Genomic DNA, 22,295 nt, shown 5'->3' on the forward strand with positions numbered 1-22,295 from the left:
AATTTCATGTTAGATTCTGTTTGCTGTTCATGCCATTAAGATTTACTTGCATACAAAACATTTATAGTAATTTAGTTTTTTTTTGTTGAGCGACAGCTCTCACTACAAGCTCATAAAAATCCATTGACAGATCTATTACCATGGACAGCTCCCAGTATATGAATAGGTCCAGTGACCAATCTTGAACAATGGACAGTTCCTGGAACTGGGAGCTGTCCATGGTAATAGGGTATTGTCTAAATCCCCTTCACGGAGAGGACCCTGACGTCATCAGCCAGTGTCCAGCGTCATTCCCTACCATCCAGGTGGGCATAGAGGGGAAATATTACCATGTGGCGAGCGTAGCGAGCTACCGTGCCCGGGACGATTTTTTTTTTAAGTGGGCACAACTTACTTGTTTAGCTGGCCTTCATGGGCATGAACTGCACTTCCGCCCTCACTCACGTCACTTCCAGGTCCCTAGCAAGAAGGGGAAATACAGCCAACCATGGTAATAGATATGTCAATGAAATGTTACTGGCCTGTAGTGAGAGCTGTCCATGGTTCTGATCATACCCAGTGGTGCAGCTTATGATCAGTCTTTTAACTGGAGCTGGCCATTGTGCTGAATCAGTGTCACTGAGCTGTATTTTGATAAATTGTACTGAAATAAATATATCTCATGAACTATATGGAGCAGTCCCTAGAGCTATATCTTTTGCCACTAACTCGTGCTAGTACTCTGAATAGTTGCAGTGACCAATCTTGAACTAAGAACAGCTCCTAGTGCAACTCAGACAAAGGAAAACTCCAATTATAAGTCAGTCAGAGGACAACTACTCGTACAAAGCAAATATAGGAAAGCTACTAGTACAATTCAAATGACAGCTCCTAATGTAACTCAGATAAAAGACAGCTCCTAATCTAACTCAGACAGATAATTTCCTAATGTAGCTCAGACAAAAGATAGCTCCTAATGTAACTCAGTCAAAGGGCAGCTGCTAGTACAACTCTGATAGTAATTGTTTTATCCTAAACAACTAAGAACTTGACAACTAAAGAACTTGAGACAACTCCTGCTAGAAACAGGGATTTAACAACCAGAGGCAGCTTTAATTGTGCAACTACATCTCTGAGGTGGAAACAGTACACATTACAACTTTTGATAGGACAAGTGGCATAACCAGTGGCATGGTAACTACAATATCACTACATTTCTGACCAGGCATACAACTATATTAAATAACCATTCCTATTAAATTCCTGCATATAGCCAGTAACAGAACCTGCACCATTGATAGCACAGACCACTAATCTGGATGCCGCCTAAAATAGAAGAAGAACTGTGGACATTCCCCAGTACAATTCACAACAGGAGATGGTTAGAACCATCATGATGGGCAGATCACATGACCTCTGGATAGGACCAGAAATAGAACCTTGTCTAGAGACAACACCTACTGCAATTCAGGGTAAGAACAGGAATGTAGGTAATGGATAAGCACCAGCAGAATAGTGTATAGGAAAGGGAATGCATCATCATGAGGGACAGGTACTATGACACTTCGGTATAGACTCTCCTGTAGAACAAACACCAGGAATATCTGTAGACAAGACATGGAATCAGAAACATCTGCCGCTGGCATTCCAAACATCTGCATCAGAAACATCTGCATCAGAAACATCTGCCCCTGTCTTTAGAAACATCTGCCACAGGTATTATAAGCATCTGTCACTGGCATCAGAAAACTCTGCCATGGGCATCACAAGTATCTGCCATTGGCATTAAAAAAATCTGCCACTGGCTTCAGAAACGTCTGCAGCTGACATCAGAAACATCTGCCACTGGCTTCAGAAACATCTGTCATAGGCTTCATAAACATCTGCCATAGGCATCAGAAACATCTGAAATAGGCTTAAGAAATATTTGCAAGTGGCATCTAAAACATCTCCCTATGCTTTAGAAGCATCTGCCTCTGGCATCAGAAACATGTGCCACTGGCATCAGAAGCATCTGCCACTGGTATCCGCTCCATATGTTTTTTATTCCAGTTCCTTTCTTTATGTTGTTTTCCCCAACATCGATCCACCTTCTAAGTGTCTTGTTTTCCTTGGTGTCCAAGATCTTCTAATATAAGACATCTGTTTGTAAAGACAGGCTACAATTCTGTTATAATCATCCCTGACAACACCTCTCATCCAGAAAAGTAGACAACCAGTACTTTGATTATTTTTAAAGTTAAGTGCCTTACAGTAATGGTTCCTTACTTACATAGAAATACAGGACATACTGTAAGTGTCTTTTCAACTCTGGACATTTCCACACTAGAAAAATGTCAGAACATTGACATTTTACACCTCGGAATATGACATATGGTATCAAACGTGCAATTAAATGTACACGCATGCACATCTTTTTTGGGTGACTAGTAGCAGGTAAAATAAGTAATAGAATTGTTTGAGCCACTATACAAAATCTTTTTTGGGTGACTAGTAGCAGCTAAAATAAGTAATAGAATTCTCTGAGCCACTGCACTAATTTTTACCATCTAATCATGTATATTATTAAATGTTTTGATTTTATGTTGAGGACTATACTAACAAATTATTAGAGTACATTATGTTAATTGGATATTTTTGTTTATATTTTTCTTTACATATTTATACATAGTTATTGATACTCTAGACACCTATTTACTGTGTGTACTGTACATTGTTTTTAAGTTATTCATGTGAATGATAATGTAGATATTTGCTCATTTTGGGCTACTTTCATGGATGAAGAATAACATTTACACTATGGGGCTTATTCCAAGACGCACACAAAGTGACTGCAGATGCAGGCAGCCACGGAAGCCTGATTTACTCCCTTGTGCTAATGCAAGAATCCGTAGGATTAATGTGAGGGGAAAGCCGTGCTTTCCTCTGATTTTACACCAGCCGCCGAAACCGCCATCATTAGTACCTGCACCAGCACCATGCTAAGTGCAAGAGCCTTGTCAGAAAAACAGGCCTCCCTTTCCAGTGCACATGACTCAGAATCGCACAAAGCTTTAGCCACAAGCCCACATGTCAACGGTTACATGCGATCAAAATGTCACTTCCCAGTTCATGCCCCAAAATGCCCTGTTTCATGGAAAGACAACTCAGAATGGATGAAAATACTTAGCAAATTCGCATCTGCGCGTGTGCTGAATGCAAATACTCGCGTTTGTGTCCATGAATCAAAATTTTTCCAATTTAGAATCAGGTCCTATGTGTATATTTGTCAGCTCCAGTGACTGTGTTCTTTTTTTTGTGGCTCTTTGTAGGTTGCATATTGTTAAGTGCACTGAGCATCTTCCAATATGCATATTCAATCTTTAGTTCATTACTTACACTGGGTACACTAATAGCTTCTTGTTGCTGTCTGTTGGGGTACTTCAGTTTGTGTTTTCCTTTGTTATATGGGTCTGAGAATGAATGAGTTCTGCTGGGGACTGTAGCACAGCAAGGGACAGAGTACATTATTGGGGGAGGATGTAGACTGTAATCGTAGCATAAGATGTGACATGCTGCCATTTTCTGAAATCACAATTTGTGCCCCTGGAAGCCCAGCAGCTGCCTAATTAGCATACATTCAGTGCCATCTGAGGGGTTTGAGAATGCTATTCTTTGCCAACTGACTGGCGCTATTTATTTTTACTCATTTGCACAATTTCATAAATACAGTATGTGTTAAGGAAACATTTTAGAGCAAAAAATGTGTTAATTAATTAATTCATAATGTATTCTGCACAAATGGACTCAGGTATATTTGTCACAAGTACAAAATTATACATCTGTTTCTATGGATTTCGGTATGTTTTATCGACAGTCAAAATGTGGACAGTCACTATATGGATATCATCATGCAGAAAAGTACAATATGTAAGCAGACAAAGGGCAAAATTTACCAAGCAGCGGGTAAACCCGGGTGGTTTGGTGGTGGTTTGACGGCGGGTTCTAAATCCTGGGGGTTTGACCACGGCTTCTAAATGACAGCCCTGTTCTATTCTATTCTAAAATTTGTTTTGATGGTGGTTTTGCAACGGTTTTGGCCTTAGTAAATCTGTGGAAAACTTTATTTTCAAACTATAGTCTTTAAAAATCTGGGCAAAGTTGTAAGCACTCCAGTTTCACAAAGCCACGTCTACATTAGAACAGCCATTCTGCCCAAATCAAGTAGCCACACCCCAATCTGATTAACCTTACACCTTTTGTGTTTTGAAAGATTAACATTTTCCCATGAAAAACTGGATAGTTTGGGGTATGATCAGTGCTCGACATGGGGCGGTACATGGCGTTACGATGCTTCCAGCCACTTCAAGGCACCACTGCCTGCAGAGTGCAAGCATGTACTGGAACTGGGGAGCCGGCAGCCGCTGTATCTCCCTGCACTGGTGGCCAATGCAATAAAGTTTATTTTGTTTATTTTTATTCTATTTTGTTAATTGCAGTGCAGTGAGAGGATGAGGAGCAGCCCGAAGACACAGTAGAAGGTAAGTGTCTGTGGGTTAGAACCGGAGGGATGCAGCTTGAGAAACACTGGGGGTCTGGATAGACACTGGGGGCTGCAGCTGGAGTGACACTGAGGGGTTGCAGCTGTAGAGATACTGGGAAGCTGGAGAGACACTGGGTGCTAGATAAATGAACAGTGTTGAAGAGTCAGAAGGGCTTTGAGAGACATAAGGGGGCTGGCGGAGGCTGAGGGGCTGCAGCTGTATTGACACGGGGGGCTGAAGGTCTAGTGACACTGGGGGCTGCAGCATAGTGACACAGAGGGGGCTTTACTTGAGAGACAGAAGTGGGCAGGATCTGGGGAGACTCTGGGGGTCTGGAGAGACACTGGGAGGCTGCAGTTTGAGAGACACTGGAGGGGTTGGAGAGACAGACGGGGTTGGCTGGAGCAGCACAGGGGGCTGGAGGGACACTGGGGGCATGAGGCTGGAGAGACACCAGTGTTATAGCTACAGCTCAGTCTGCTCAGTCTGCCCAGCACTTACCTCTCTGTTGCTGGTCACACCTTTGGCTGGGGTCTACTGGTCTCCACTGCCAGCCAACCACCCTGGACCTACGAGCACTTGCATATAACAGGTGGTGCCGCCATTACCAATCAGCCTGTCTCCACCAGCTCCACTCTCTGGGGGTCACCATCTTTGTCCAAGTCATGTGATGGACAAACTACCAATGATGCACGAGCTCCAGGTCACGTGACTCTGTCCACCTATAAGCTGCCATCACTACCTATAAAAGCCCTTCCTGAAGGAAAAACTGGTTGCCATTGCAATGTTGCTTCTAGCTTGCATCCAGTGGCTCTGCAACTTTCTACTCAATGTTCTGATGCTACTGTGTTACCAGACTCCAGCAATTCCAGTTCGAGTCCGGTTGTCACCATAGGTTCGAATCCAGTTATCTTTGCTGGTTCGAGTCCAGCTACAACAACTGGTTCGAGTCCGGTTGTCATCTCCAGTTCCAGTCTGGTTATCATCTCCAAATACCGTCCGGTTACCACCTCCGGTTCCAAATCGGTTATCACCTCCAGTTCCAGTATGGATACAATCTCCACTAGTTCCAGTCCACTTACTATCAGTATCAGCCTAGTGTCTAGTGTCTCACAATACCGGTCCCGACCTGGTTCCAGTGCTATGCATAGCTGGTCCCAGCCCAGCTCCAATTCCTCTAAATATCTCTCCCACTACATAGTTCCACGAGCATTACGGATAAAGGCACCCTGAAGGAGCCGACTAGCCTCCCTGACAACCCTCCACCCCACCAGCTACCTAATGCCATTGGCATCCATATATATTCTCATATAGATATTCTTACACTGAGATTTATCTCATACATACTTTTTAATCGGAACACTGTCTCCATTGACGATTACTGTACTATATTATAAATAATTAAAAATACTTGATTTTTAGTACATTTCTGTTGTGACTATTACATATCAAGCCAATTATCCACTCCTGTACATGTATACTTCCTCCACATGATTCTCAGCACATCTAACACATAGGTGTAGTGCTAAGCACAAACCCTATCAAATACTACGTGCAATTTGGCGAGAGTGGATGACTTGCGTGCTGAGCTGCTCCTGCTCACATTATAATTCAGTAGAGCGCTACTACGGACACCCCAAGTTATAACAAGTCTCAGCATGATAGCATCTTTTATTATGTTTAAAATTAGGGGGCGCATGCCAAGCCCCCTCCCTCTGGCCCCAAAACAGGGTCAGGGTCTGTGCCTGCATGATTGCAATATTTGACAAATATTTTATATTACAACCAGGAAGCCTGAAGAAAATCTTTGTTGATTGAAACGTTGGAGTAAATGCTTTAGGTTATTTCTAACCTGCTTGTATCATAATCTATTGTGGGAGTGCCGCTGTTACTTTTAATTTATATATAAATATATATATATATATATATATATATATATATATATATATATATATATATATATATATATGGAAATTGATCTAGGAGCAAATAATTTGCTTGATAATACGTTGATGTGCATAATGTGCCCTCAATATAGTAAATTATATTACATAAAAGGATTATAACCACAGTGTTAAATACTGTATATAAAAAAATATAATTCATTCTTGATATATGCACACAACTTGCAGTTCAGATTGTAACACAATAAAATTACCTCAAAGTGAATACCTATTTCACAACAATCCATTGGGTGTTGAAAAAAAAAGTGCGAGTGCAAAAAAAAATATTAAAACATATATAATTTATTTTAGAGATAATAAACCAGCAGCATGAGACCCTCTATGCAGAGGAGGGCTCTAAATATGACATACATAAATAAATACAATTTAAAATATTGAAAAGCACGTAATAAAAAATTGGCTTATCTGACTCAATTTAGTAAGAAGTAAGAGTTCATAGGGCAAGAGACTGGAGCCCCCAACGCATTTCATCCAAGGACTTCATCAAGGGAGGGTGGGGGTGGCTGAAGCTGGCGTTGCGGGGCATGTCTGTGCAATCGTGTCATCGTGGCCCTGTCCCCTGCTTTATAATTCCGATATTACTGTCATTACAAAGCAGGAGGTGGGGCTACAATGACGCGATTCAGCACGAATCTCGCCATTGCCCCCCAGGCCGCCCACTTTCACGTGTGGGTGTGGGGGGCCAGTGGACAATGCGGGGACTTCTTGTGGGGTGCCAGGAGCGGAACCTGATTTTCGGGTGGCTCCCAACAGTCCCGGGAGAGTAGGCAAGTATGATTATAAACACATTATGGGCCTGATTCTGAGTCACATGCTGATGCAACTGCTTTAGTCCTTTCCCAGGTGGTTTCCAACCAACCATGCACCTGAATGTGAGTGGCCTAAGACACGCTTGTGCGTCTATAGATGCTGTAACAATGCTTGGTGCGCCTTTAGTAGCCACCATCGGTTGCACCATGGAAACTTGTACCAGCCCTATGCTAGGTGCAGATTTTCCATCTGAGTATGACTTCCAATGTGAACGATTAAGCATCTGTGTGCTCAACAAGTATAGCGATACTCTCACAGGATGGACCATCTCAGTGCACTCAGCCACCTCCCTGTCATCTCCCAAGGACACCCAGGATGTGCATCGTACCAGGACATGCATCGTACAGGATGGACCATCTCAGTGCACTCAGCCACCTCCCTGTCATCTCCCAAAGACCAGGGCCGGATTTCTCACCAGGCAACGTAGGTGCTCGCCTAGGGTCTGGCTGGATCCAAGGGGCCCTTGGACAGGCCACTTTGGCCCAAGAAATCTGGCAGGTCAAAATGCTCCCAGAGGAGCACAGCGCGAGTACGACGTGACGTCATGATGTCACTCGGTCCTGCCTACATTTCCAGGGAGTCCCGCTGCCTTCACCGTCACAGTGACCATGCATAGCAGAAGGGAGGAGGATGGTCACTGGGTCCGCCACCCAGCCCCAGCTAGCTCCGGAGTTCAGATCACACACTGATTCCCCCAAGCACTGGCCACAATATGGGCGGAGCCAATACAACAAGGGGCCTAATGAAGTGAGGTGTCTGCCCCATTAGCAACCTGTACTGTACCTGCAGCAGCTGCTGCATTGAGTGTAACTATATAATGTGTACTTAAATACAGAGAATGAAATTGAGCGCTAAATATAGGGATAAATAGCAAAATGCAGTGGGGGGAGAAGTAAAATGAAAAAGATATGTAAAATGATCAGAATGATAAATGAGGTAACTGAATCAAAAATAAAATAAATATAAAATCAAAATAAAATAAAATAGGATAAAATTAATATAATTAAATAAAATAACAAATAAATAAATCCCAGTGAATCTACTAATCAATTGAAGCAATAAAAACAATGGTTTTGCACTTATAGTGCTGATGTATGTTTATAGCCTTTTGGCAATGTGGAGAGTGGGCTCCGGGAGGTAGATAAGCAGTCCTCCAAGTAACAGCCGTTATATGTGAGTTCTGTCCCTATCTTACCCTGCTCCAGGTCTTCTTCTTTTCATTGCCGCAGCCTCTGGACAATCCGCTGAACACGTGGCGCCGCGCCTAGGTGATGATGTCAGATGCCGTGTGGCCGCTGTCACGGGGGTCTCTCAGGCTTGTTCTAGCTCCGGCTAGTGTCTCTGTTTGTAGCTCCACTCCGATACCAACGCGTTTCGCACCACTCAGGGTGCTTTGTCAAGGATAATGCTTGGATGTGCTTTTGCTCTTTAAATAGGGTAAAAACTATTAAAAACCGGAAGTGTAATTCTGGAATTGGTCATTCTAGGGCGGTAAGCACATGGATATGCTAAACAAGGATATTGCTTCAATTTGTAGTTAGTTCCAAAGTGATCATAGGAAATAATATTTTGAAATAAATATAATTAAAGATGAAAATAAAAATGAATGAATACAAAAATAAATACAAAAATAAATAAAAATGAATATAAAATAAAATAAAAAATGAAAAAAATATAAAAATTAATATAAGAATAAAAAAATGTAAAAAAAATTTTAATATAAAAATAAAAATACAATATATGATGCGTGAGTGTCAAGACGAGGGGGATAAGCAGTGTTTCTGAAAAGGGAGAGAAGAATGAGAAATACTCGATATTCATAAGAAGGCTTTAAGTTCAATATCGATGTTGAGTCCTAGAGGTACGAGAGTCCATAATTCATAGATCCATTTGGTTTCTTTTCTTTTTAACGTGGACACTAGGTCTTCTCCTCTCCAATGGGGAGTCACTTTCTGGATTCCAATAAATCTCAGACCTTTGGGATTTTGCTGATGTGTTTCCAAGAAATGGGCGGATAAACTGTGTGTTTTTAGACCTTTCCTGATGTTATATAAATGTTCAGCCACTCGAGTTTTTATTTTCCTCTTCGTTTGACCCACATATTGAATACCGCATGGACATTGCAATAAATATATGGCTCCTTCTGTTTCACAAGATATATGGTCTTTTATTGTGTCATTTTTCTTTGTTTTTTAGGGACTCAAACGTTTGTACTGGTTTCTTCCCCTCTTGGTTCTTGCATCCTAGGCAATTGTGACAATAGTGGAAACCTTTTGTTTGTTCTCTTTTCAAAGGTGGAGAGGTTGGTATAAAGCTCTTTGTCAGATGTTGTTTTAGGTTTCTTGCTCTCCTATATACCACTTTTGGTTTCATTGACATTTGTTTTTTCAAGTCTTCATCAAGAAATAAAATGTGCCAATGTGTTGCGAGGATTTTTTCAATTTCTTTGTAGTTCCCATTATATTGAGTGATGAATAAGGTCTGTGGATCTGTGTTCATATCTTGCTTTTGTTTGTATTTCAACAGTTCACTTCTTTCTATGTTTGATACTTTCTCAATTTGTCTTTGTAGGAATGGTTCCGTATATCCCTTCTGAAGGAATTTGTTTTTCATTTCTTCACTTTGTGCATGGAATATCTCATCTTCGGTACAATTTCTTCTCACCCTACGGAATTGTCCTCCTGGGATGTTATTTAACCACTGTGTGTGATGGTTGCTGTTATAGGCTAGCATGGTATTGCCACTCACTTCCTTATTGTGTGTTTTGGTTTGAATTTTCTTATTTTTAATGTATATTTCAAGGTCAAGGAACACTACCTTTTCAGTACTGAATGTTGAGATGAATTCCAAGTTCAGCGTATTGTTGTTCATGTGTTTAAAAAATTCCTCAAGTTCTTCGCTTGACCCATTCCAGGTGAAAAAGAGGTCGTCTATATACCTGTTCCAGCTTATGATTTTTTCTGCATATGGATTGTTCTGCCATATATTTTCTTATTGCCACCAAGCCACGAATAAATTGGCGTAGCTTGGTGCGAATGATGTTCCCATTGCTGTGCCACACTCCTGAAGGAAGAATTTCCCATCATACCAAAAATAATTATGGCGGAGGATGAAGTCTATATTGTCCATTATGAAGTTGATTTGGGAATTGGAAATGTTTGTGAGTGTGGACAGAAAATATCTTGAGGCTTTGCACCCTGCTGTGTGTTCAATAATGGTGTAAAGTGATTTGATGTCACTGGTACATAGTATATAATTTTCCTTCCATTCTGTTTTTTTCCAGAATCTGGAGAATGTTCATAGTGTCCTTCAGATAATTTTTTTGTTTTTCAACTAGAGGCTGTAGGAAGAAGTCAATGTATTTAGAAAGGTTGGATGCAATCGAGCCTATTCCAGAGACTATGGGTCTTCCTGGTGGCTTTTCTTTGTTTTTGTGGATCTTGGGGAGGTGATAAAATGTTGGAATTCTTGGATATTCTGTTTGAATATATTCATATTCTTTCTTTGTGAGAATGCCCATCTTCAGTCCCTCATCTAGTTGTTCAGTTAGGTTTTTCTTGTACTCCATTGTGGGGTCTTTTCTAAGGATTTTGTATGTTGAGGCATCTGATAGCAATCTTGTAGCTTCTTCATCATATTTCTCTTTATCCTGAATTACCACTCCTCCTCCCTTGTCGGCAGGTTTTATGACAATTGTTGTATCATCCTGAAGTTTTTTTAATTCTTCTTTCGCTTTTTTTTTAAAATTATACATAATTTTCTGTTTATCTGGTAAATTTTCAATGTCCTTCTCTACTAAACGCTGGAATGTTTCAATATGTGCACCTTTTACGTGATTGGGAAAAAAGGTGGAAGGTGGTTTGTATTGAGTATGCTGATAATCTGTAATGGATGGAGTAGCTTGATCTTTTAGTGTTTCTTTTGCAATAAACTTCTTTATACACACTTTTCTTATGAACTTTTGGGTATCTATGTACAAATTAAACTTATTAATTGTAGAGTGGGGTGCGAATTTCAACCCCTTCTTCAGAACATTTATTTGTTCCTGATTGAGGATTTTCTTACTGATTGATTGGAATTCATCTCAACATTCAGTACTGAAAAGGTAGTGTTCCTTGACCTTGAAATATACATTCAAAATAAGAAAATTCAAACCAAAACACACAATAAGGAAGTGAATGGCAATACCATGCTAGCCTATAACAGCAACCACACACAGTGGTTAAATAACATCCCAGGAGGACAATTCTGTAGAGTGAGAAGAAATTGTACCGAAGATGAGACATTCCATGCACAAAGTGAAGAAATGAAAAACAAATTCCTTCAGAAGGGATATACAGAACCATTCCTACAAAAACAAATTGAGAAAGTATCAAACATAGAAAGAACTGTACTGTTGAAATACAAACAAAAGCAAGATATGAACACAGATCCACAGACCTTATTCATCACTCAATATAATGGGAACTACAAAGAAATTGAAAAAATTCTCGCAACACATTGGCACATTTTACTTCTTGATGAAGACCTGAAAAAACATATGTCAACAAAACCAAAAGTGGTATATAGGAGAGCAAGAAACCTAAAACAACATCTGACAAAGAGCTTTATACCAACCTCTCCACGTTTGAAAAGAGAACAAACAAAAGGTTTCCACTATTGTCACAATTGCCTAGGATGCAAGAACCAAGAGGGGAAGAAACCAGTACAAACGTTTGAGTCCCTACAAACAAAGAAAAATGACACAATAAAAGACCATATATCTTGTGAAACAGAAGGAGCCATATATTTATTGCAATGTCCATGCGGTATTCAATATGTGGGTCAAACGAAGAGGAAAATAAGAACTTGAGTAGCTGAACATGTATATAACATCAGGAAAGGTCTAAAAACACACAGTTTATCCGCCCATTTCTTGGAAAAACATCAGCAAAATCCCAAAGGTCTGAGATTTATTGGAATCCAGAAAGTGACTCCCCATTGGAGAGGAGAAGACCTAGTGTCCACGTTAAAAAGAAAAGAAACCAAATGGATCTATGAATTAAGGACTCTCGTACCTCTAGGACTCAACATCGATATTGAACTTAAAGCCTTCTTATGAATATCGAGTATTTCTCATTCTTCTCTCCCTCTTCAGAAACACTGCTTATCCCCCTCGTCTTGACACTCACGCATCATATATTGTATTTTTATTTTTATATTAAAAAAATTTTTTAATTTTTTTATTCTTATATTAATTTTTATATTTTTTTCATTTTTTATTTTATTTTATATTCATTTTTATTTATTTTTGTATTTATTTTTGTATTCATTCATTTTTATTTTCATCTTTAATTATATTTATTTCAAAATATTATTTCCTATGATCACTTTGGAACTAACTACAAATTGAAGCAATATCCTTGTTTAACAAGACTTTTTATCCATGTGCTTACCGCCCTAGAATGACCAATTCCGGAATTGCACTTCCGGTTTTTAATAGTTTTTACCCTATTTAAAGAGCAAAAGCACATCCAAGCATTATCCTTGACAAAGCACCCTGAGTGGTGCGAAATGCATTGGTATCGGAGTGGAGCTACAAACAGAGACACTAGCCGGAGCTAGAACAAGCCTGAGAGACCCCCGTGACAGCAGCCACACGGCGTCTGACGTCATCACCTAGGCGCGGCGCCACATGTTCAGCGGCTTGTCCGGAGGCCTGGAGCAGGGTAAGATAGGGGACAGAACTCACATATAATGGCTGTTACTTGGAGGACTGCTTATCTACCTCCCAGAGCCCACTCTCCACATTGCCAAAAGGCTATAAACATACATCAGCACTATAAGTGCAAAACCATTGTTTTTAATTGTTTTTATTGCTTCAATTGATTAGTAGATTCACTGGGATTTATTTATTTGTTATTTAATTTATTTATATTAATTTTATCCTATTTTATTTTGATTTTATATTTATTTTATTTTTGATTCAGTTACCTCATTTATCGTTCTGATCATTTTACATATCTTTTTCATTTTACTTCTCCCCCCCCCACACTGCATTTTGCTATTTATCCCTATATTTAGCGCTCAATTTCATTCTCTGTATTTAAAGTATTCTTTATTTATTTGAGCTGCTTGTAAACATAGAAGCGCAGTGTTACTATTATTTGCTTTATATAATGTGTACTGTTTGTACTGTGTGTGTTGTCGAAATTGGATGGTTGGCTGAGACCTAAATTGTAAAAATAATATCTGCACAATGCCATTTTGCGCTATCTGCATGACGCCATCTTGCGGCGCCTACTTGATACCTCCGTGTACGGCACTATATTATGCGTCTGCCACTGCCCTACATTAAAAGTACTCACGATACAATACATACATTTATTGATACACATAATATGAACAACCCCGCAAAGCACGTACCATGGTGTACTCCACAAACACATAGACGCACAATGCATACTAGCGTCTTTACTTAATATCCCTACACTCACACATTGAACACTTACACTGAAAGGTTCCCTAGCATTAAGGTTAATATTAGAGGTTTTATTCGTTATCTATTATGTTGTGAAATGAATGTATTTGATATCTAAAATTTAGTACATGATAAGCAGACCATGTTTGGTGCCATTCTAAACCACTATTTATTTGCAGATCTCTGGTTCCATCTGCAAAGAGATCGCAACATGCATCTGCAAGTTATGAATTATAGAGAATTAGGTGATAGAATGTACTTTGTATGTAGTGTCTATTGATTAGTTATTCGGCGGGAAAACACACATAAAGAGCCGTTGTAGGGCTGAACCACTACTGTACAAATTGACCTATGAACTGTATCATAACAGCATAACCAAGAGGAAGAACCAAAGGGACTATGCCAACACGTGTCTATTATATTGCCTACTCTTTGTACGGTATATATTCAAGCACTCTATGTCCAGTAGTTAGTCATCATATTCTTTTGACGGAAGCTTCACCTTTGATGCCGGGAAATCTGGATCCAGAGCGCTTCCGTATGTATCGACTGTACCTTGTTAATGTATAATCTTTTGCGCTAATTGTATTTAGATCAAGACGTACAACTGCACTTTTTATGTTAATAATAACTTTTTGTGCTTCGGAACCACACTCAAAGTCTGGAAAGCAATTATTTATTGTGCGACTAACAAAGCTAAATAGCGACATTTGGGTATAAAGATTATTAGTTATTCATAGTGTATGTATGTATGTATATGTTAGTGTCTATGTGGTTTATTTACTAAGCAGTGTTAGGACACAGAGTGAAAAGTGATAAGAAAGTGATAAGGTGCCAGCCAATCAGCTCCCAACTGTCATTTTTTAAACACAGCCTGTGAGATGACAGTTAGGAGCTGATTGGCTGGCACCTTATCACTTTTCACTCTGTCTCCTAACACTGCTTAGTAAATAGACCCCTATGTATGTTATTGTGTATATGTGAGTGTGTGTATTCGGTGTATATTTTAGTGTATATGTACTGTATGTCTTATGTTTATGTATGTGTTAATTTGTATATATGTGTGTGTGTATAGACTGTTTATGTGTACGTGTTAGTGCGTATGCTATACTGTATATTATGTGTATGTGTATATATATATATATATATATACACAGTATATTTATAAAATTTATATATATGTTTATATATTCAAATAATGGTACTAATATCGGCGCTACCCCCCGAAAAGTTAGCTCTGTTTGTCCAGATGTGTTCTCGACAGAAAAAAGTCCTTTTTCCAAAAACACCTCCCGCTTTAGTGGTGGCAGCCTTCTACTCTCCAAGTGGACCGTTGATCAAAAGTCACAGATGATTATGAAAAACAAAAAGTGAGAGAACAAGCACCTTATGGTGTAATATTTTATGGGAATTTGTATTGTATAAAAAGTAATTCAATATGCGTACCCCAAATTGTTGTATAAGCAGGCATATAGTGAATATCTTTATATGTACTTTCTTTGGCTCCCCGTTCAATGACCTCAAGACATGTGCCACAGGTATTGAACCATTGGGGAAGAGAATGGCAACATTCTCATTGTGTAGTATTAAAAAAAAATATATATATATATATATACCATAAAACACAACATAAGCTTTCTTTCAAATTCTTAAATGTACTTATCTAAAGTGTCAAATGGCTGGATCAGGATATCAGCAGTGTTATCACCCTCAACGTGTTTCGTCACTGACGCTATTACAGCTGGACTTCATCAGGAGGATGTTACCCATCTGTACTAATCTGATTTATATACCTACTATAATAATTGGACATGACCATACACAGTGTTTCCGGCACCACCATTTTGGAGTCTCCCGCGGCTGCGCACGATTACCAAAGACTCGTGGCAATAGATGCTTCTGATTATTATGTTAATGCCACCATTTTGGAATAGTCCGCGCATGCTCGGGATCTCCAGCTCTCGCAGTGACTCAGGCTCTCCTAGCCCTCAACATCGTCATTCTCCGGCGCTTTTTCCCATCACAAACACACACATAAAGATGGACAGGGAGTCTCCACTCTCCTGTACTTGGCTTCAAGTGCTTCACCACCAAATATTATCTCCCGATGGTCATATTTAGAATAATGATGGGCGCCATTTTGTTGTGGACATATATGTAAATCACCACCTAGTGTCCATAGGATGCCATTTTTATGTGGTCCAATATATGATATCGGAGCCGCCATTTTATCAAAGGACAAATGGTATTGCATATATCTCCCTACATATTAACATGTATACTTTTAAATCAGGTTAGTACAAGGGACTTGATCAGAATAATCTACAAAACAATCTTATCAGGGGTGGAAGGAATAAGTTTAAGAGAAAGGAAAAGAAATCAGAAATATTTATAACAGAGGAAGAGCTAAAAAGCCAAGGCATTTTTAATTTATCTAAATATAAACTTACTAATATAGATGCATCACTTCTAAGTAAAGGATTTTCATTGGCACCAGCGTCAGAGGTAAACAAGTTCCAAATGTACATTGATTTGAACAAATTTACCAGGAAATTGATCTTAAAAAGACACTTCCTGAGAAAAGATACAGCAATCCGAAAAAATTATGAAGAAACATTTGAATCAGGGCTTAAACCTCCATCTAAAGTTTTTTCCTGTGGAGTCAAGAAGCACACATACAGTATAGAGGCTTTTTATGAATCTGTTAAAAGTGATCTTTGTGTGGAAAGCAAAAATTATAAAGTTAGATCTAAACTAACAAATTTTGAAAAAGAAGCATTGAAAAAACGTAAAAATAATGATCAGCTTGTTTTCGGAGAGTGACAATGTTGAGGGCTAGGAGAGCCTGAGTCACCGCGAGAGCTGGAGATCCCGCGCATGCGCGGACTATTCCAAAATGGCGGCATTAACATAATAATCAGAAGCATCTATTGCCGCAAGTCTTTGGTAATCACACGCAGCCATGGGAGACTCCAAAATGGTGGTGCCGGAAACGGTGTGTATGGTCATGTCCAATTATTATAGTAGGTATATAAATCAGATTAGTACAGATGGGTAACATCCTCCTGATGAAGTCCAGCTGTAATAGCGTCAGTGATGAAACGCGTTGAGGGTAATAACGCTGCTGATATCCTGATCCAGCCATTTGATGCTTCAGATAAGCTTTCTTTCCAATTTTTAAATGTACTTTTGTTATTTATGTTATATGGTATATATAGAAACATTTTCTGAATACTACACAATGAGAATGTTTCCCATCTCTTCCCCAATGATTCAGTATCTGGGACACGTCTTGAGGTCGTTGAATGGGGAGCCAAAGAAAGTACATATAAAGATATTCACTATATGCCTGCTTATACAACAATTTGGGGTAAGCATATTGAATTACTTTTTATACAATACAATTTCCCATAAAATATTACACCATAAGGCGCTTGTTCTCTACCTTTTTGTTTTTCATATATTTATATATATTTAGAACCCACTCAGGAAAATCCTGCTTTTGGTCTTGGGCCCCGGCTCATCCCAGCATGCACATCAGCCTCTGCACAGTGCCACTGCCAGGCTTGCTACCACCCACCAGCAGCATGCAGAGGCCAGAGGGATAATGGCAGAGCTTCAAAGGTCTCAGAACTCCGGGAAGCACAGCAGCCAGCCAAGTAGGGTACAGTGTTAGGCTGGGTACACATCTGAGCGACCGGCAATTGTGCCGATGTTCATGGTGATTTACCTTCACCCTGGGCATCGCATGATTGCCTGTACGCACTACACAATTTAATGAACGATGGAACGATAACTTGTTCCATCCTTCATTAATATGTATGGTGCCGTATGCGATATCGTGTGATTGGCTGTGTAGCACAGCCAATGACACGATATCACATGTGACCACAGGAGCACGCAATTTGGGCAAACGCACTGCACGATATGTCCGATTTGTCGTTCTGATTTGGCCAATCGGCCCCATATCGTGTAGGTGCGTAGCCGGCCTTATTCTCAATTACTCTGAAATCGCTCAGCTCATAATTATTAACTATTCAATTTTAAATCAGATTGCACAACATAAAAACTACATAAATCAATCTATAGTACTACTCATTTTTATGTTGTGCGATTTAAAATTGAATAGTTAATAATTCTGGGCTGAGCGATTATCGGTAGACTGCATACGCACCGTGATCGCACTGTGCACCCGCCAAGGTATAGTGCTATGGATTTTTTGAGGGAGGGTAGCCCCAAACTGGTATTTTGCCTAGGGCCCCATGAGGTCTAAATCCGTCTCTGCCAAGGACACCCAGGACATGCATCGTACCAGGACGTGCATCGTACAGGATGGACCATCTCAGTGCACTCAGCCACCTCCCTGTCATCGCCCAAGGACACCCAGGACGTGCATCGTACCAGGACGTGAATCGTACAGGATGGACCATCTCAGTGCACTCAGGCACCTCCCTGTCATCGCCCAAGGACACCCAGGAGGTGCATCGCACCAGGACGTGCATTGTACAGGATGGACCATCTCAGTGCACTCAGCCACCTCCCTGTCATCTCCCAAGGACACTCAGGACATGCATCGTACTAATTTATAGGGATTTTTGAGAGCACGCAGTAGCAAAAAATCGCTAAACTCTGTGAACTTCGGCATTTTGTGTGCGGCTCAGAATCCCCTATGCTGCACATTTAATAATAAAATGCAGATGGATAATAAAAGATATACCAACCAATCAGAGTTTTGCTTTTATTATCTTACTTGCACTTTATGGATGAAAGATAATTGCTGACTGGTTGGCTTGGGTTACTGCACTTCTGCTCTCTTATTAAATAAACCCATGGGTGTACTACAAGGGGTGCTGTCTATGAGTGTTATCTTTGCTGTCTGTTATTCCTGATCATGCAGGAGGTCAGAATAATGAGCAAGAAGATTTATGCTGACAGATAAATGTTTCCGGGCTTTGAGTAAGTGCTTTGTGATGATTGAACGCATCATTAGAGAAAATTTGAGAGTAATTATTTTTATTAGGTGACATTTCTGCATGCATAACCAAGTTAATTTTATGATTAAGAATCTGAAACTGTCCTGTTGAACTTGCAGTTAATACAATCGTGTTCATCAGTTATATCACACACAGAACCCCACTGATTAATAGCAATGAAGAAGGTAATTGGAAAATGCATTATTTCTTTATGTGTACAAAGCATCTGTATTGTTTTAGCAAACACAGTCCAACCAGACCAGGAGCCAAATTATACTAATTGCAAATACAGCAGTGACCTAATGACTATGACATACATTTTAGGTTACGGCCCGGGAGAGTAGCTGTCCATTGTGCTACCATTACTTGGCCCTGGTAACCAACGCCATTTGAAGATAGTGTTAATCATTCATAGGATTCCTCCCTGGCACTCACCACTTGCACATGTGCAGTAGTATGGCGACCTCCCTCCAAATGAAAGTAAAGTAATTACTAAGTCATTCACTCTACTTTTACACATAGGACTCCCTGTCCTTGCATATGAATATATTCCGAAGCATGGGTTAAAAACCCGATTATTAATAAATGGGCTCCATTTTCTTATAATCCACTCTGAGCAGACTGGAGCAGCCGGGACAGGAAAGAGCAGTGTGCCTATTGGCGATACGCAGCACGGAATTTGGAAATCACTGCACTCTTAGAGCCAGGGGTGTACGAATACCCAAGGGGGCCCCATGTGCAGCGGGCCCCCTCACCTGAGCAGCAGCCCACCCCTCAGCCGCACATCTTACTTTGTGCCGGAAAGCGATACCCTCCTCCTCCGTGGTGCCATCTTCCCAGTCACAGTGCCAGGGTCTTTGCTTTCATTGTGCAGTGCTATCTTCCCAAAGATGTCACTGGGAAGATGGTGCCGTAGACGAAGATGGCCCCACTTGCCAGGACAAGGTAAGTATAATCTGGGTGCAGGGTGTGCACACCCTGCACCCATTATAAATATGACTATGCTGAAGATGATACCAAATACCGGTGGCATATTTAGTTTAGTATTACAGTATCACTATGATACTAACATATATCTTGTTGGTATTTAAGATGATTTACCTGCCCGGCGAGGTCCGCTGGTGTCCACCTCCTTGGCGGCATGCACTGCTGAGCTGCAAGCAGCCTATCGCTGCCAATACAGGTTGCTGACTAGGGAGCATGTGATGGACATCTGCAAATGTGCATTTTTCTTCAGTACAGTGGGGAAAGACTTTCGATGGCTCCCCAATGCTGGTAATGGGAACTGTATCACTAACTCCATCTATAGATGGAGTAAGTGGTACAGTCACCAACAGTGGTAATCTAAGTTTACTGCTGTTTTCTAAATAGTATACGAAGGTCATAACCCCTTAACAGGGGCGTTTTAAGAGAGGAGGGGGCCCGTGTGCACTCCTGGTGTGTGGCCCCCTCCTCTCTCCCTGGTGGCTGGCAGCCGAGTGACGTGGCTAGCCAGCCACCGGAGCATTACTAGACTCCGGGCACTAGAGTGTGCCCAAAGTCTACTGCGGCTAGAGTGTGCCCGGAGTAAATGTTGCGGCGGCCATTTTCCGGCGTTCTATGCATGCGCAGTAGAGTCCGGGCACACTATAGTGCCTGGAGTCTACTGTGCATGCGCAGCACTCTGCAAAATGGCCGCGGCGGCCATTTTTCCGGTGTTCTGAGCAGCAGTGACATCCGACGCGGGACCTTGGACAGGTAAGTTTAAAAAAAATATGGGTGCAGTATGTGCAGTGCGAAGCCCCCCTGGACCCGGGGGCCCGTGTGCCCCGCACACACTGCACCCATTATAGATATGCCACTGCCCCTTAGCCAGTACTAAAGGGGTTATGACTCTTCTTAAGTAGAGCCCTTGAGATTTCAACTTGTGACAGGTCTGGCAACAGAATGCCCCCCTAGTTAATGGATTAAAGGGCCAGTCCTTTATAGAAATAAAGTGACCTAATAACAGTGAGATGATTAAAGGCACATTACCATGTATTTACATTCATCAAATGACAGTGACATGTATATTGGGTTCAAAAGACATTACCATATAGTAATCGTGAGTCACATGTAACAGGTTAATGAGACATTTCTATGTAGTAAATTCAATGATGGTGAGACGCATAGCGTGTTACATATAATAATAACAGTCATCTAGTTAAAGTGACACAAATAACAAGTTCAGGGGACATTGCCACATAGTAGCGGTGATCTAATGACAGTGACACATGTAACAGAATAGAGACATTGCCGTGTAGTAACAGTCATCTAATGACGGTGACCTGTATAGCATGTTACGTATAATGGGTTAAAGGGATATTACCATGTAATAAAAGTAATTTAATGACAGTGACACGTATAATGAATTACCATGTAGCAGCAATGATCTAATGACAGTGATGTGCTTATTACTTTGTAGATCAGCAGAAGTATATTAAACAGACATACAGTATATTATTGTGTAATGGGGAACTGCAGGAAATCATTATCTCTCAGACTCTAGAGTTGTGTGGGCGATTCCAATACTGTCTGGACGTCTACACAGTTTTTATTTCCCTTACAGAGGGTTATTGTATAAGCTGTTTTTAAGAAAGCGTAATAGAGGTTGGGGCAATATGTAGGTCTGAGAAAGCAGGAATAGCGGAGATCTGTAGAAGAGGAGAGTGAGAACACAATGAAAGGGTTGGGGTTGCCAGAACAAAGCAGAGTGAATGGAGTACGCTGAACAGCGAGAAAAAAGCGAAGGGCATGAAGAAAGAATAAAAAACAAGGAGGATGAAAGAGAATAGCAGGAAGCGGGGCTGACTCATATGTATACAAGTGTGATTCTTTAGAAACAATTCAGATATATTTATCTTCTCTGGAATCAATTTTACCTGTAAAAAACCTGCAACTATTTGTAGTACAAACAACTGTTCCGAACGTCTTTCTAGGCTAAGTGATATGGGATGCAAAGTGTTAATCTTGAACGCTGTAAGAAAAAATATATTACTCTGCATTGCACTAAATAGAAGATTCTCAATTCAGCCCTAGATGCAGTAATGTATTTAGCACTATGCAAGCCAGATCGGTGCCGAGGGGCAGCTGAGGCTGAGGAAGTGCTCTCTCTCTCTCTCTTTCTCTTTCTCTCTTTCTCTCTCTCCCCCCCGCTCTCTCTTTCTCTCTATCTCTTTCTCTCTCTTTCCCCCTCTCTCTCTTTCTCTCTCTCTCCCCCTCTCTCTCTCTCTCTCTCTCTCTTTTGGGACTTATTCAGAGTTGGTCACAAATGCAAGTTGTGACCACACAGCATTGGTAGCAAGTACACTGACCTCCCTGTGCAAGTAATACTGGGTACACAGTTACACACTATACAATGCATCGTACAATATATCATTCCGGCATGGATCGGAATGGTATACTAACTGTCAGAGCCGTAACTAGACTTTTTGGTGCCCTGTGGCAGAGAGAGCATTGGTGCCCCCCACTATTTTTTAAAAAGGGACATAAGATAGTGCACCTGAAAAAGGGCCATGGCCTCATGGGGAAGGGCCAGGGAAGAGATAGGGGAGGCCAGAAGATACTG

The sequence above is a fragment of the Taudactylus pleione genome, unplaced genomic scaffold (assembly GCF_031769625.1).
Source record: "Taudactylus pleione unplaced genomic scaffold, aTauple2 ptg000612l, whole genome shotgun sequence".
In the NCBI taxonomy this organism is placed as follows: Eukaryota; Metazoa; Chordata; class Amphibia; order Anura; family Myobatrachidae; genus Taudactylus; species Taudactylus pleione.